Raw genomic sequence first — 17,455 nt, forward strand, 5'->3', positions numbered from 1 at the left:
CGGGGCAGGCTTCGGAGGTGGTAGCGGGCTCCTAGCAAAGATGCTGGGACTTTCGCTTATGGCTCGGATTTTTGTTATTTACTCTTGCGACGTTGTCCTTCCTCGAGGGGGAGGGGTGTTCGGGGTGAGATGAAAGATGGGGCTGCGAGCTAGCGATTTCCTTCTCCTGACTATTTCCTTCTCTAAGTCGCACTCTTGTTAGAAGACTTTTTCCTTCTCCAGTCCTTGAAACATCCGAAGGGGGAAAAAGCAATCTGTGAAACCATGCTGGTATTCTCCGGAAAACTCTTTACCAGGGCAACTTAACGGTAATTTTGCAATCCCCACCTTTTCTTGGGAACTGAGGCGGAGGAGAGAGGGGTTGTTGGTCTTTCCCTTCACTGTTCCCCCCCCCTTATGTATTTGTTTTTATCAACCTCTAGTCGACAACTCTTAAATAAAGCAAGCCATTGACGGCTTTAACTTTATTAATATTTTAGAGATAATAACTTCTGTAAAAATTCTATTACATCTTGAATTCCTTTTCCACAATGAGGCACACTTAGATTAACCCTTTGCTTGTGTGATGTTTTGCGTGTGGGGCGCGCCGCACTGGGTTGCAAATATTCTGGAGATGATTTTTGTAGCAGCTATTCAGTTATTTGCAAAGAGGAATAAAACTTCCTGGGAACCGCAGGGTCACTTTAGGACCGCCAGCCTAAAGTTTTCCTCTTTGTAATTAATAGAACGATTGATTTCGTATATTTCAATGAAGACTAGGGACCCGCCCTCACTTAGAACCTTTCCCGATGGAGAATAGGATAGAGCAATGTGATGTTTTTCAAACTGTTAAACGGAGCTCCCCAAACACCCGACTTCTTATCCCCTGATTGGCTGGAAGGAAGCGGGACTGGGGGGTTTGAATATTGAACTCTGGATTATAATTCTCGACCTACTGAAAAATTATACTTTTAGTTGGAGAACCATGGAAATACTTACAAAACGTTAAAACGGGGAATTTAAATAAAAATTGGTGCTTAATATTTTCTTCTCCCATAAAGGCTTTCGGATGGCTCTGAAATGTATATGAAAAGTAAAACTGAAGAGGCTATTTTCGCAAAACTGAATTTCTGCTGACAGAAATTGCAAGACATATATTTGCCCCTGTTTTTTATTGGTTAAAAACTGAGTGAAGGATTTAGGTTTTTGTGGTGTTGGGGTTTTTTTTCTTTTGATAAAAAAGTTTCATGTTAAACTACTTGTAATTGTTGGATGCAGATGACGGGAGAATCGTTTCTTTTATTTTGATGAAAAAACTAATTTTTTTAAAATGCTACATGATCTTTTCCACATTTCCCATAAGAATTGGCTATATTTTTAAAACTTTTAACTTCTGTTTTAATATATATATGTTTAGCTAATCCAGCCATTGTAGAAGACTTAAATTTTTAATTTACAAGACATTAATGTTTCTTAGGTTAGATAATACAACAGGTAAGTATGTACAGGTGCGTATGTTATTGCATTCCATTGATAAATTCATTACAAAGAAATATATGCAGCAGTGTGGTTGTTTTTATTTGGTTGGTTTTCAGTTGATTTTGTTTAATGTTGCTGGAGGCAGCCATCAACATATTTCTATTTATTACCAAACTTGTCATTCCATTTAATTGCATCTTGATAAGAGTCTGTGTGGTTTTTCAAAGAAAAGCAATACACTCGCTGATAAACAGTTGTAGATGTTTTTAAAGAGAATTTAAAAAAATTTAACAGACATTTATATAATTTTATGAATAGTAGTTGAAATTTAGAGTTTGCATTTTCAAAATATGTATTGTTAGAAAATATTAAAATGAAAACATGACAAATCTCTGTAGGACTTTAAATATAATTTACATTAATAAGTGGTGTAGCTGAGTTTACTGATCATGCTATTAATAATTGTGATAACTGAATGCATCCATATTCATTACCTTTTTTCAAAGCTGTTTATTTTGGATCATTTCATGAAAATTTCATAAAAAGAATTAATTATCCTCTATAAAATTGGATTTAATGAAATTGTAGATGTCATTTCTGTTTTAAATATAATTATATCACCCAGGACTGGTAGGTTTTACTTTTTACTGCTTTTTTATTTTAATTTTCATTCAAATATTGTGACTGGTAGAGTGTTTTGGGGTGGGCGGAGGTTTTAAATTCCACCAGTCTGATTAAGTTTAGCCACTTAATTTTTTTAGTGATTTGGTTTATGGGATTTTGTTTATTTTGAGGATGATGAGTGAAAGATTGTTTTGTTTGGTTTTAAAATAAGTGATGGATTCTTTTCTTTAAAATACTTAAAGCTTTAGAACACACTAGTGCCTAACTAAAATTCACAGCCTTTGAAGTATTTTCCCTTCTTGTGATGTTAGATAAGAGGAAGATTTTAGTTTTAGATTTGTGAACATGTACGTATGAGTTCCAACTGGTATGTATTTTTAATGTTTATATGCAGTTATCCCTTTTCTCTATAAAAAGATAGTTCTGTATGTGTGCGTGTGCTATTGTAAGAAATACAAAAATCATTTGTTACCATAGGAAAAAATGATGGAAAATGGTACTGCTACAATAGCTCATCTTTTTTTCAATACTAGATTTACATACTGTGGGGAGAAGGGACCAAGAAAAGGTACCAGCCTTCCTGTTTCATTTATTTGCCATTTATATACTGTTTTTTTAAAAATTCAAGTAAAAGTCTAACTTTAGACTTTTTTTTTTTAATGCTGTTAATTTGTCTTCATTGTGTGTTTACAAAATGTAGCCTCAGGTATTTGTATGTAACACTACATGTTTTCTAATCAGATTAATATCAGTTTTAATGTTTATCAGGATTGACAAGTAAGGATGAAAATTGCAAAGTAGTTGTAATATTTTGGATCCCTTGTTTCTGTCATGTTTTGTGTATTATGTTTTGTTTTATGAAGTCTTGTGTATATTTTATTTATTTATTTATTTATTAGTATTTAGTAACTATTCATAATGTCACAAAATACTTCAATCCAAAAATATTGGTCAGTTGATTTTGGTTTACAAAAAGAAAAAAATTCCCCAGAGATATTAGGTATTTCTGATATATGACACATAAGCTTTCACCAATTACATTGTAAATTTGTCTCTAATTTTAAAATAGTACTGACCCAAAATGGCTCTTGCTTTTTTTTTTTTCTTTTGTTTAATGACATTTAATTCCCACATTGATTTCTTTTTAACCCCTTTTAGGAGAAACAGGTTATTGGTCTAATTATAACTAGAACATACATCTTAGAAAGAATTATCAAAATATAGATATAGTTTTGTCTTTTTTTTTTTTTTTAATTGAGCAAACTTAGGCTTGTGCTTTGCAACTAATTTTGGCCTATAAGTAGAACTAAAACTTACGACTCTTTAAAATTTTGTTGCCCCAAATCTCATAAGGCCAGAGGAAATCAGTAATAAAATACTACTGTATTTCAAATAAGTATTGAAAGTGAGATTGAGAATTTAATTTTAAGAAGTAACAGGTAACAGTATTAAATGAATTTTAAAGTGGTTGTCTTAATAAAAGTCACAACATTAATTTTAGAATATCATATTACTAATATTTGTGAATATATCACCTGATTGTTTGCTTGTATAAATGACGGTGGTAGGGGATATGGGAAGGGGCTAGGATTTTTTTTGTTTTTGTTTTTCCTGAATTAGAAATGATTTAAAGGCTCTTCCTTTTAGAAAAAGAAGTTTCAAACAATGGAATCAATATATTAAATACATACATACATATTGGAGTTTTATACTTAATTATTTCGTATTGAGTTATGAGAAATTTAATACACTTTTACTTAATCTGTCATTTGACTAAAGAATGTTTGCACTGAAAAGACTTATAGTTGTTTCTAAATATAAATAATAAGCTGTAATAGATTTGAATTTTACTATTTGAAGATTTTTTTTAATAATCACCTTTTTTTAATCACACACATTTGGTTCAAAATTTATCTTTATATCCAAACCTCTTTTGTTCCTTATTATCTAGTATTTTTTTGTTTCACTACTATTTAAAAACTTATATTACACTGTTTAAAATTTAACATTTAGGTTTTTATTATTTTCCTTCTATAATTTCTAAACTTAAGATACCTTAATTTTTAAGAGTACTCAAATATAGAAAACTATCTCTAATACTATGTAGAAATTGCCTCTTACTCATTAAGATTCAGAAAGGTGCAACAAAATCACAAACTACTTATATACATTGTTACATCTCATTTATACTTGGAAACATTAAAAACTATGTGATCTAGAAGTGGTCCATCTATTATAAATATTTGTTTATTTTTAAAATAAATTCTAAATTTCAATCTGTTAAAACTGTAATGTATTGAAATGTTTGGAAATGTTATTATTCGCTTAGGTTTGGCAAAAGACTAAAATTTAACATAATGGCACTTTCAATAATTATTAATACATTTGATGATTTGAGGGAAAAGGTAGTTAACTTTTGTCCCTATGTCTTAGTAATTTTTTAAATTGTGTGGATTTTGAGTTTTAGAAACACAAACTATATTTCTGATTTTATTCCTTAAAAAGTCTCCCTTTACCAGTCCTTCACAGATATCTATATACATAAACTCATTCACACCTCTTTGAAAGTGAATGCCCTAAAGAGAAATGAAAGCAGAAACATATTAATCTGACTTGTTTGAAGAGGCTTCAGATGATAAAGCATATCACAGGTGTTTATAATCAAGTTATTTCTGTTTTAAAAATATCATTTTCCTATTGGGACTTCTTTGAACATTGGCAGGATTGGGGTCATTTTGAAAACTTTACCTTTGTGTTCAGGGATCTGTTGTGGAACTGAAGGAAACAAATCTGTTCAATGTCTTCATGCTATAATACATGACATTTTTATTGCAGGTTTTGACCTTTAGGAGAGAGCCAATTCTGGAAAACAATCTAACTTCTTTGATTGAATACACACATAATGCTTTGGAACATGATAGGAGATTAAGGTATAATAACATATTTTAAAAGCATATAATTTTATATATTTGCAATGTAATTGGACTTGTCAATTGGTAACATTGAAACTTTGGGGTAAACTAAAATCAGTAAATAAAGAATTAAAAGAAATTATTGTGTGAAGTGACCCATATTAAGTTGTCTTGCTTATTAAAACTCCAGATTTTTTAATATAGATTATATTCTCATGGTATTGTATTAAGATCTAATTCTTTTATTTATTCCCAAGATAAGTATATATAATAACTTTTTTTCTAAAGAGTATTATTACAGTGTGTATAATAATTAAATATGTAGTAGACTTTTTTTATAAAATGGAGGGTTTAAGTCTAATGAAGTTTGGTGCTTGGCTTTTTTAACAGGTAGAGAGGTAGGTAGAGTCCACAAATTTAGATAAGATTAATGAGAATATTTTAAATAAGAGAATTTAAAATTTCCAAGTACTATCCTAATCAAAAGTATCAATTTGGCTGAAACTGAAAAACTCACTTTCTTAAGCAGAAACTAGTATCTTACTCATACTCTGATTATTAGTTGTTCATATAAAAAGTTGCAACCTCTTTAATAAAATTGTAGAATACCTAGACCTCCAATGACTTTTGTCTTAACCTCCAAAATACTTTATCCCAGAACCATTTTTCTGGCATATTTATTTTTTATTTTTACACTGTTAGTTGAAAAATTCATATAGTATTTAGCTAATGCAATTTTGTTATCTAAATGGTAACCTGGTATAGTGAAAATGAACTTACTGAACAGTTTTACTAAGTATTACTTGGTTAGTTCTTTTATATATATATATATTTTTTTTTTTATGCTATTTGCTAAATAGTTGCTAAAATACAACATACTACAATTTTTCTTTAAATTTTTTCATGTAAAAAGTATTTACTTTATACACTTCAGATACAAGAAATCCCAAAAGTTTGTTTTTATAAGAAAAAGTAATTTGGTCTTAGAGTAAGTTAATTATGATTATGATCATAGAACTGCTTCAAATTTAAACAGTGTAAAAATTTTAAAACATTCTCTGATGTGTTTAAGAAAGTTAGAACATTGTAATTCTTATCAAAATACCAAAAACTGAAATTTGATTTTTTGTATTATTAGATGTTAGAAAATTCAATGTGAATATTAACAGAATAAATAAAATGTCTCATTTTAATAGAAATCAGTTTAGAAGTTCTGGTACTTTTATATTGGTGGCATCATACTGTAAGGTGGTTGTTGGAGATAAATAAATAAAAAATAAAGAATGTCTTCATACCTTTGGTTTTAGAATATTATAAAGAAGCAGTTCATTTTTAATTGGACAAATAGAAATAAAATTTTCCCATCTCACTTAACCAGTGTTTTCCAGGTTAGAGAGAATAAAGATGAAACTGAAAAATATGTTTATCTGAGTATTTGAAAAAGATACCAGTTTAATTTGTTATTTTCAATCCATAATCTTTGACATGGCTTTAATGAGTTGCAGGAAAAGCAACAGTATATGAGTTTGTATTGTAGATAAAGATATAAATCACAGAGTTGTTCCTAATTTAAAGAATTTGAATTGTGATCTTTGAAAGTGTCAGAACTTATTATTTGGACACAACAATTCAGCATCATCATTATTCTCTCTACGGTTACATACTCTGTCTTATAAACTAATAAGCTTTTTAAACAATTTAATATTAAAAGCATCAATGTAGATATTAACCATTTTATTATATTTGGTTACTTTTCACAGGGTAAGGAACTTTAACCTAATTAGTAGTATGTGTTACTTTAGAAGGCAGTTAATAAAAATTGGCTTTTACTCTTATGTGTGAATGAGTCTCTCCTAACCACCCCTTTAAAACTTGGACTGTTGTGATTTGGCAAATCTGATTATCTAATTAAGCTTAGATGTAGTTCATTATGTCAGAATTTGGGTGAAGAAATTTATTGTGTTAATTTATTTTTTTTTTCAGTGACAGATTTGTATCTCATTTGTACAATATTTATTTAAACTTTTGGTTAAATGCCTAAGGAATTTAAATAAAATTCACTTTCAATAAAAAATTATTCATTGTAAAATACAGTTATACTGTCACTCTTTCTGTCTTACTGAAAAAGTTTTTTTAGAATATTTGAATAAACTAGATGTAATTTAATATATCTACAGATGAAGGAACTTGGAATTATTCATTATTTGTGATGTATAAATATAAAATATTTTAAGCAATTTGTCAATTACGATATTTTTCTTTGATAAAAGTTTTAGAATGTTGCTGAGGATTTGTGAAATAATAGATATAATTACCTTTTTTAGTTTAAAATTTTTTAAATGTTTATTGAACCAGTTTTGTATGTATTTTTGTGTGTTTTTGCAAATAACACCCGTAACCTATTTCTATTGTTTGTCTTCAAATAAGACCTAATGTATCAAAATTAATATTTTCTGATCAGCATTTTTTAAAAGGAAACATTTAATTAATGTGAGGGTTTTAAATTTTTATTCAATATCATTTTGAGGTAGAATTTCTGTTCTCATCACTACAAACTACATTTTTAAAATTACATTAGCATATTATTAAAGTTGGTTTTACTTTCTTATTTTTGTGGTTAGAATCACTTGGAGGAAACACTTGCAGTATCAGATGCGATTTCTGAAAATAACTCATTTCCATTTTTAAATAAATTTTAAGAAACTCTTTAGTTTTTGTTAGTTTTTTCTATTTACAACTTTTCATACTAAATAAATACATGCAGTTTTCTTGTTAGACTGTCATCTTCAGAAATATTTATATTTACTATTAACAATATTTCTTACCGAGCCAAGCAGAAAAAATACTTTTCAATTGTGATAAAAATGAAAGATTGAAGTTGGCTGTTGTTTTTTACAAAATATCTGAATTTAAAACATTGCTGTTCATACTTTTTTACTATTTAAATTTGCCAGCCAATTCTGTATAGATTTGTTTGTTTTATAATATTAATTGTCCAGATTTTTTTGACTTTATATTTTTCTGAATTAAAAATTGCTTACGGTGCTAAAAGATGACTCTCATTTAAACTTAAGTTTATATATAGGTCTATAAGTAGCATATTGTATTTAAAGGTAATTTAACAGAATAAATATTTCTATTTCTGTTTTTCATTATTTGTTGCTATGTACTTACCAAGTTTTTAGTTCTATATTACCCATTTAAAGTAGGTAAATTGCTTGTGGAAATTTTTTTTTTAATTGGGAATTTTTGTTAAATCTTTATGGCTAAACTTATTCTTTGCTAATAGTGTCTAAAATCAAATATATGGTGGTGATTAGATACGTGGTACCTAGAAGGGAGCTAGGGGCATTTTATAAGCAAAATATAATTTCATTTCTTGATTGAAGTTTGAACACTTTATTTCCTAGGGAATAGTTAGGGAAGGTACTCTCTTTATGCATTCACCCTGACAAATGGCTAAAAACTCTTTCAGAGAATTTGTTAATTGAGCAGTTAAATCTAAACTAAGGAGCTGAATATTATTATTTATTTTTTCCTTAGATATTATAAATTCTCTTTCTAACCAAAACATGAATTTTGTCTTTTCTTCACTTTCTATCTCTTTTTAAGGAAAAAAAATATATTTCTTAAAACAATTTGTCTAGTGCTATAAGCAAACTTGGTAAGTAGGTTTAGCCTGAACCAGTTTTTTTCTCTCTGTATTAGTTGCAATCAATTTTGTCAACTTGCTGCTTAAGCAGCAGAAGCAGCAACAGTGAACAAACAAGTATTACTACCACATCCCTTGTTCTTGTCTGTTCCAGCTGGGAGCAAGGGCTAGGAGATTGCTGCTGCCTGTCAGCTGTTCTACAGAATAGCATCAATATTCAGAAATGATCGTCAAAGAAGCCTGCACCCATCATTTTTTACAGGCCAGGTTGAAGGGCACAACTGTCTCTGTACCCATATATAATTTGTAGAATATATTCTTTGACAGAAAGATATTTTCTTCCCAGTGCCTCATAAAGAGAAGATGCTATAGTTCTTAGGCTATTAATTTTTACTATTTACTATGTGGGTTTAGTTCATTTTGTTTTAATTTAGATAATTTCATTTGTTTAGAATGGAATACTGACTTCTAGAAGTATATATAGTATGTTTCATGGTTTTCACTTTTAAACTGATATACTGGAAAAAATAATTAGTTGCTGATACCACAATTTAGGATAAAGAAAAGGAAAGTTGACTATGGCACACAAGGGTGTATCTTTCACTTTGGGGCCATATTCTGAGCCTGTGTTGTCTTTGTTTTATAGCATACTCTAAACAAGGTTGAATTCTTATTGATTTTGCTATAATTTAAAAAAAATCCTACATTACTTAATGTTGTAAATAACTAGATACAAGGCAGACCACAGGTGAAAACTTGTCTTATTTTTTCTCATTATTAAATTTTTCTATTTCTATTACAGGGTTTGCTATTTCTCATTATTACAATAATGTCATGCTATATTCTAAATCTTTTTTATTAAATCTAAATTTAATTTCAAATAATATAAAAAGGTGTTCTCAATTTTACAATTTGAATTTGTACAAAGTCACACCTTCCTTAACCTAAATATTAAAATATTTTTTCCTTTTTTATATCTAAATTGTTCCAATAGATTATAGTTGGAAGAAAATAAATATTGGACTTCTATTAAGGTTCTGATTTCACTTGTAAAATTGTTGGTAGGAAACTACAGGTAACATTTTGTCTTAGTGTAAAAGCCTAATGTCCCAATTTGAAGCCTGCCATGTGCAATAGAATTATTTTTTTAAAGTAACCATAATTTCTTCCTGGTCATCTTCATTAAAATCATTCCTGATCAGGGGCTGGGGCTGGGGCTAGGGCTTAGCGGTAGAGCGCTCGCCTAACATGTGCAAGGCACTGGGTTCAAGCCTCAGCACCACATAACAATAAATAAAATAAAGTTTTGGTTTTGTTTTTTAAATCATTCCTAATCATACCCACTCTTTTTTTTTTTTTTTTAATATTTATTTATTTATTTTTAGTTTTCGGCGGACACAACATCTTTGTTTGTATGTGGTGCTGAGGATCGAACCCGGGCCGCACGCATGCCAGGCGAGCGCGCTACCGCTTGAGCCACATCCCAGCCCCCCCTAATCATACCCACTCTTAATGTTTTCTTTTGCCAATAATAGTAAACTCAGAATATTATTTCTCTGGTATTAGTACCAAAAAACTTCTGTCAGGATGTGCTTATTTAACTGAAATAATTAATGAGCTCACAGTCTATTCTGGCACTGTGAAGTCAAGCATATTCAATCATAAATTGAGATTTTCTTTTTTTTTCCCTCCTGAGTTAGTGCTAGAGTAGCTTTTTTAAAATATGTCTATGTAACAGAGAACATATTAGTTACTATTGCCTACTTTTCACCAAAAAGTGAGTTATGTAATCCTTTATTTTGAAATACACCTTTTTTTTTCCCATTAGTTATACCTTAATGTGTGTGGACCACCTGTACCAGAATAACTTGAAATAAAGCATTTTTCCAGACCTGCTATATCAGAACCTCTGGCAGATCTGGGCTCAGGAATTTGTGGGTTTTACAAGCTTAAAGAGAGCTTTTTCTTCTTTTTAGGAGTATTACGTGAGAAACACTTCCCGAAATGAAAGGGGGAGGACTATCCACACCAATAAACCATTTACTTCTCTTGCATTTTTTCCTCTTTGGTCATTTTGGATCTGACTAAGCTCAGTATTTAATTAATAATCATTTTTGTAACAATAGTATTGGTATTTCCTCAATCATGAGGAAAAACACATTATCTGAGCCTTATTTTTTTGCAAGTGCCTCTGGCCAAATTTTAGTCTATTATATTTGTTTGGAATTTTTAGTATTCTTATGTAAGATATATATTAGATGAAGGAATTGATCACATAAAAGAATTTTTTAAATATTCATATAGATAGTAGCTGTTTTTCTTAAATGTACTGTCAAGTGTTGTAAATATATGAAAAGGAGAACTTTTCATATGCTATTGTGGAAGAATTTAATTATATCCTATAGTAAAGTTGAAAATACAGTAGACTTGAACTCAATACATTCCTAGATTCTCTAGATAAACTCAGACACATGGAAAAAGAAGAATCTTATTTATGTTTTATAAGAAAAAAATTTTTGAAACCAGTAAAAATACTAAGCAACAAGAGAATGGTAAATTATGACACAGTCTCATAGTGAACTATATAGCTATTAAAATTAGAGCTATGTGTATCATCATAGATAACCTTCTTACACAAACAAAAACTACTTTATGGAGAAGTTATATTCAGTATAACATTATTGATTGGTGCTAACCAACTCAGTGAGACCCTGTCTCTAAATAAGGTGTATTTCAAAAGAAAGGATTATAAAACTCACTTTTTGGTGAAAAGTAGGTAATAGTATCTTTTATATAAAAGATTAGACGTCCATATGACGCCATGTATATAAGCTTTTAAGGAGCAGAATTTGTAGTAATAGTACAAAAACATGCATAGGAGATATATCAAAATTAAGTTGGGCCAGGCATGATGGCTCACGCCTGTAATCCCAGCAGTTTTCAAGTTCAAAGCCAGCCTCTCAAAGACGAGGTGCTAACCAACTCGGTGAGACCCTGTTGTTAAATAAAATACAAAATAGGGCTGGTGATGTGGCTCAGTGGTAAAGGGCCCTTGAGTTCAATCCCCAGTACAAAAAAAAAAAAATCAAGTAGGGGTTACATCTTAGGAAACAATGGCAAGTAAATACACCATGGAAACAATTTCTTCTTATCATTACCCTTTCATTTACTCTTTGATCTAGGCAATTTAACAACTATATTTTCTTTAGTTTTACTCATAGCATCATAATATATTTTCAGTTTCCAGCTTACTTAAATAGAGTATAAATACAAAACTTCCTAGTTTTGTATTTATAGTCTACTTATATATTACATAACAATATAATTCTTGAATTGGCAATATATAGACTGTAGATTTTGCAAATATGTGTGTGAAATCTCAGGATATGATCATGCCTTAACTTAAAATACCTGCAATTATATGATCTCCTCCAGAAGCTCATCATGCTCTAAGTTAGACTTTGACTTTTAAACTTCTAAAAGGTAAAGTAATAAAAAAGCAAATTTTAAAAACTAATTACAGTGCATGGGATTGAAATAGAGAATGTTGCTGCTGGGTATTTATAATCTGATTTTTCTCTGATATAAGAAGATCAGAAAACAATGACTGTTAACCTCAGTTAAGTGTTCAGAAAACAATGACTGTCAACAATGTCAGTTAAATGTTCTAATTTCTGTGATCAAATTTTTAAAGTTTACTCTTATTTTTTTCCTAGGTTTAATAATGACAAAATGAAGACTACAATAAAACAGCTCCCTACTAGCCCAGGAATTCTTACCTTGTGAGTATTAATTCTGAGCCCATGTACCATTGCTATAAAAGTTAGTTTGGTATCATATTTAGGTTTGTTTCTGATCCTTTTTTTCTATTCATCCTAGAATGTTTACTTTTTACTCTCCCCCTTAGTCCTCTACACATTAAGGTTGATGTTAGTTTAATGTAATTTGGAGCAAGGATAATGCTGTTGCCTTGGGTAAGTTTTCTGTCATCTCTGAGAGTCACAATTTAAAATCTTTTCCCTTCAAAGGAATTTACAAATAAGTAATTTTTGTTTTTTTAATAACTTTATTTTATATATTTATTTTTATGTGGTGGTGGGGATCAACCCCCAGTGCCTCACATGTGCTAGGCAAGCGCTATATCACTGAGTCACAATCCCAGCCTTAAGTAGTGGTCTTTTTTATTGTCATTATCCAGGTTTATTGATCTTATGATTTTATAAATTGAGAGAATAGCCTCTTCACTTGAAATTTTTTTAAATTTGTTCTTACATTGCATTCAATTACACTTGAGACTTTTTTGTTCGGAGCTTTACATTTTGCTATTAAAACTTCAGGAAGGAGTAAACACCGGAAAGCAGTCCCTTTTTCTTCCTTTCATATATGCATTTGTACTCCTCTTTCTTAGAATAAGAAACATTTTTCTCCTGATTCATTTAATTTTTGAGAATTTATAAATTTTATAATTCTAACAGGCTAGCTAAAATCATATATCTAGAAAAACTCATAGATCAAAGTCATGTTAAATACACAGATGCTTACTTCCTAAAAGTATTTCATACCCTAAAATGAGTTACCAAAAAGATTCATTTCTATCCATTCCTTGAGCTAACTCTATCTCTAAAGAAATCTTAAACTGTTTCTGTTCTTGTTCCTGATGGTGTTGAGACATGGCCTTTTTAAATGAAAACTAGTGCTTCAGATGCTTCCCTTACATTATCTCACACATTGCATTGGTAGCTCGGATCACATGTTTGTTGGTAGGTAACCTTTTGGTCATAAAAGATTGGCCATTCGACTCATAAGTAGTGAGAGTTCTTGGGGGAGAAAGGGTCATTTAAATATGAAAATAGTTAATAATGGGCTAGTTTGCAAAGGTAGCCAAATGCCATAGGTCATTTTCTTTTCTAATTTTTTCCCTTCATATTTTTATCTCTGAAAAATTAGAATGGGAATATTCGCAAATCCCTAAAGAATTCTGTGTAAGCCAGGCTTGGGTTCATTAATTGGTCCCTTAGAAGCCAGTATAGCCTTTCTTCAACTTACCTCTTAGAAAAAGAAATATTTTTTATTGATATTGCGCTTATACTGTAGACTGGAGAAGAGTCCACTTTTCAAAAAGAGAGAAGCTGGATACAGTGGCACACACCTGTAATTCTAACAACTCATGAGTCTAAGGCAGGAGGATCACAAATTCAAGGCCAGCCTTAGCAACTTAGCAAGACCCTCAACAATTTAGCAAAACCCTGTCTCAAAAAATAAAAGTACTGCAAATATAGCTGTTGCAAAGCACCTCTGAATTCAATTTCCAGAATAAAAAAGAAAGAGGTATCATTTATCTTCTTGACTGACTTATAAGCACAGATGTCATATACTTTTTTAAAAAAATATTTTTTTTAGTTATAGATGCACACAATATCTTTATTTTATTTATTCTTATGTGGTGCTGAGGATCAAACCCAGTGCCTCATGCATGCAAGGCAAGCACTCTACCACTGAGCCACAAACCCAGCCCCCAGATGTCATTTTTTAACCCCATTTCATCTCCTTTATAAATTTCTAAGCAAACAGCCTGATTTGGCTCTTCTCCAACACTTTTAATATGTCATTTGCATTATTCATCATTGGAATGCTTTCTGTAGGTAGTATTCCTGGAATTCCACTAAATCATAGATTCTAAAATGATAATATTTCCAATTAAATAATACCCAGAAAAATAGGTCTATAATGATCATATGTTAAGTGTGTTTGTCTCCATTTCTCTTTTTAGTGTTTATTTTAATGGCATAGTTGCTTTTAGAGAGTGATTTTTTTTTTTAATATTTATTTTTTAGTTGTAGTTAGAAACAATACCTTTATTTATTTATTTTTTTTTATGTGGTACTGAGGATCGAACTCAGTGCCACACGTGTTAGGCGAGCGTTCTACCACTAAGCCACAACCAGTGATTTTTATAAATGAATGATTTTTATTTATTTGTGAAATTTGTGCCCAAAAAATGTGGCATAGTAGCATTCATATATTAAATACTGTCATAATTAAATAAGGATAATATATTGGATTCATTTTTTCCAAATTAAGTAAAGAGATGGTATATTTTTCAAGTGTGATTTTGGATGAAAGATTTAAAATTTTGATGGCTAACAAAAAACTCAGAAATAGTTTTACCTTTTCTTTTTCTTCACTTTTTCCATTTTGAACTATTTTTATTCTTTATATTGCATTTTTGGATACATAAATCTTAAAAAAAAAAAAGATCTTAAAGACATTGACTTTCATAAATAGGGAAACTAGAGATAAAGCAGAAAATCCACCAATCCACCATTCAATGTCATCATTGTTGGTAGTCCTATAAAGTACTAAGGATAAAGAAAAAGTACTTCTTAATTCAGGAGACATTAAATGTGCCTGCTCTCAAAAGCTATCTTAGTAAAAAGTGACAACTATTTCCCATGTAGGAAAATAGATAAGGTTTAGAAATGTTGTCAAGTTAGCAATAAAACATTAACATGTCATTAAAGCAGTCTAGAAAATACTATCAGTGGTTGAATTATATGTAGTATAAATGTAATAAGACTGACTAGAAGTACTGAAAAAAAATCAGAATGTTTTTATCAGTGGGGCAGTAAGTAATTGATGGTAGAGTAAGTGATATAAAATCTGTTTTTCTTTCAATAAAAATTTAATATGATTATCATGTACTAGACAACTGGAAATCTGTTTTTTAAAATATTTATTTTTTTAGTTGTAGTTGGACACAATATATTTTATTTATTTATTATTATGTGATGCTGAAGATTGAACCCAGGGCCTCGCATGTGCTAGGTGAGTGCTCTACTGCTGAGCCATAATCCCAGCCCCTGGAAATCTATTTTTAATTCATTTGTGTAGGAAATTTAGTCTTATATAAATCACTGTCTGCATCTCTCATGAGGAAATTTAATTATCGTGAATAATTTTTGTTTTAAGTGGGAATGTTTTCTGGGAGAAAGGTATGTGCCAAAAAGGAAAAAATAAATTGCTTATTTGGCAGTTAGATTAGTGGTGAAGGGTGTTCACAAGGATACCAGCTAATATCAGCATTTGGTAAAGAGGATGTCATATAAACCTGATAAGATTAATTACTTTTAATTTAGTAAATACATACAGGTCCTTAAAGTTAAATATTGTTCTCTAATTTATGAACATAGGAAAAGTTTACAGTATGCACTGTTTCTCATTGTTCTAATAACTGCTATTTTTAGGAATTAGTGCTTAATCAAATATCATGTGTTCTTTGTCCTCAAAACCTTATACGTTTGACATGTATATGTTTAGCAGAATGATTGAGTTAAATCTGAGCTTTTTGGTTTAGATCATAGCTATATTTCTGCTTTAAGCAAAATCAGAGCCATAAAATTTTGATTTTAGTGTAAAAATGAACTCTTTGTTTTCCCACTATGAACAATTTCTCAGTTTCTATATGAATTCAAAGTAAAGTAATAGGGAATTTCTTATTTATGAAGTTATTTTGGGTGTTTTCTTAGGAAAACTAAACAAGGCAGAATTTTATACCATAGACCTGATTTAAATAGAAACTTACATATGCAAATATAATAAACTCTAGTGAATAGGGATTTCAAGCTTTGTGCATACATACAGTAAGTCACCTGGACATTTGATGTAAACTTGTCCTTACCTACTATTCTGAAACTTGAGTTTTTAAATTTATCTCCATGTAAAAAAGAGAAATAAATTGATCAAGAAATTTAAATATATATTCATGTTTTAGAGGCCTGACTTGGCCTAAATTATCAGTTTCACTCTTCCTTTTATCTTTAGCAAATAAATTTATGCTTATTTTGGTTATTAAAATAAGCTTCTTTTTTTATTATTGTTAGTTGTTCAAAACATTACATAGCTCTTGACATCATTAAAACAAGTTTCTTTAAAATATCTTCTATGATAGTGAGATTATTTGTAGTTAATTAATGAAAATGAAGTTTTGAAATATTTAATAGTATTTACTACAAAGAATGCCATGATTTTCCAGTGACTAGTCAAATTACCACTAGTCAAATTTTAGAACCTACATTTAAAAGTTTAGGAGACATTAATATCAAAGACTATCTGGATTTCAATTTATTAATTTTTTTTCTTCAGTTTTTCATATCCTTTGGCTATTCAAGTTGATTCTTTATGCCACTGGTATTTGGTGCCTCACTATTTAGAATTTTAAATTGGCAGTTTACCCTCCATATCTTTAATAGGACAACTTAATAAAGTTCTTATGATGTGGAAATGTTACCCAAAGACCCAAATGTTAAATGAAGAATTGATGGCAAGCCTGTGGCACTGTTGGGAAATGATTGAACCTTTAAGAGGTGGGCCTACTGGAAAAAGTTGTGTTATTGGGGGCATGCCCTTCAAGAGAATATTGGAACCCTGATGCCTTCCTGTCTCCCTGAGTGTTTCTTGGCCACTATGAGGTGAACAAGCTTCCTCTTCCACATGTTCCCCCATGATATACTGTGCCGTTGTAGAGTCAACAGACCATGGATGGAAACCATTAAAAAAAAAATTTTTTTTTTTTCCTTTAAGTCTTAAGTATTTTATCATGGTAACAGAAAGCTAAATAATGCAAAAATAAACTGAAATTTTCTGAAAGTCAAATGTTTTTTTGTGGTGCTGGGGATCGAACCCAGGGCCTTGTGCATACAAGGCAAGCATTCTACCATCTGAGCTATATCTCCAACCCCTAACAGTCAATTTTACTCTAAATAGATCTTTACTTATTTTTAGCCATGAAATATTAAGAAAGCCATTATCT

The 17,455-nt window shown here is 30.1% G+C and overlaps 1 long non-coding RNA gene across 6 annotated transcripts in view; it reads left to right on the plus strand.

Annotated features, from left to right (window-relative positions):
- Positions 1-17,455, plus strand: part of LOC107141018 — a 98,721-nt gene that overhangs the window by 3,642 nt on the left and 77,624 nt on the right. For all 6 annotated transcript variants that reach the window (XR_007346769.1, XR_007346768.1, XR_007346770.1 and 3 more), the window contains exons 2-3: positions 4,918-5,012; positions 12,363-12,428. This is a non-coding gene — a long non-coding RNA (uncharacterized LOC107141018). The remainder of the gene's footprint in view (positions 1-4,917; positions 5,013-12,362; positions 12,429-17,455) is intronic.

The sequence above is a fragment of the Marmota marmota genome, unplaced genomic scaffold, assembly GCF_001458135.2.
Source record: "Marmota marmota marmota unplaced genomic scaffold, marMar, whole genome shotgun sequence".
Taxonomy (NCBI): domain Eukaryota; kingdom Metazoa; phylum Chordata; class Mammalia; order Rodentia; family Sciuridae; genus Marmota; species Marmota marmota.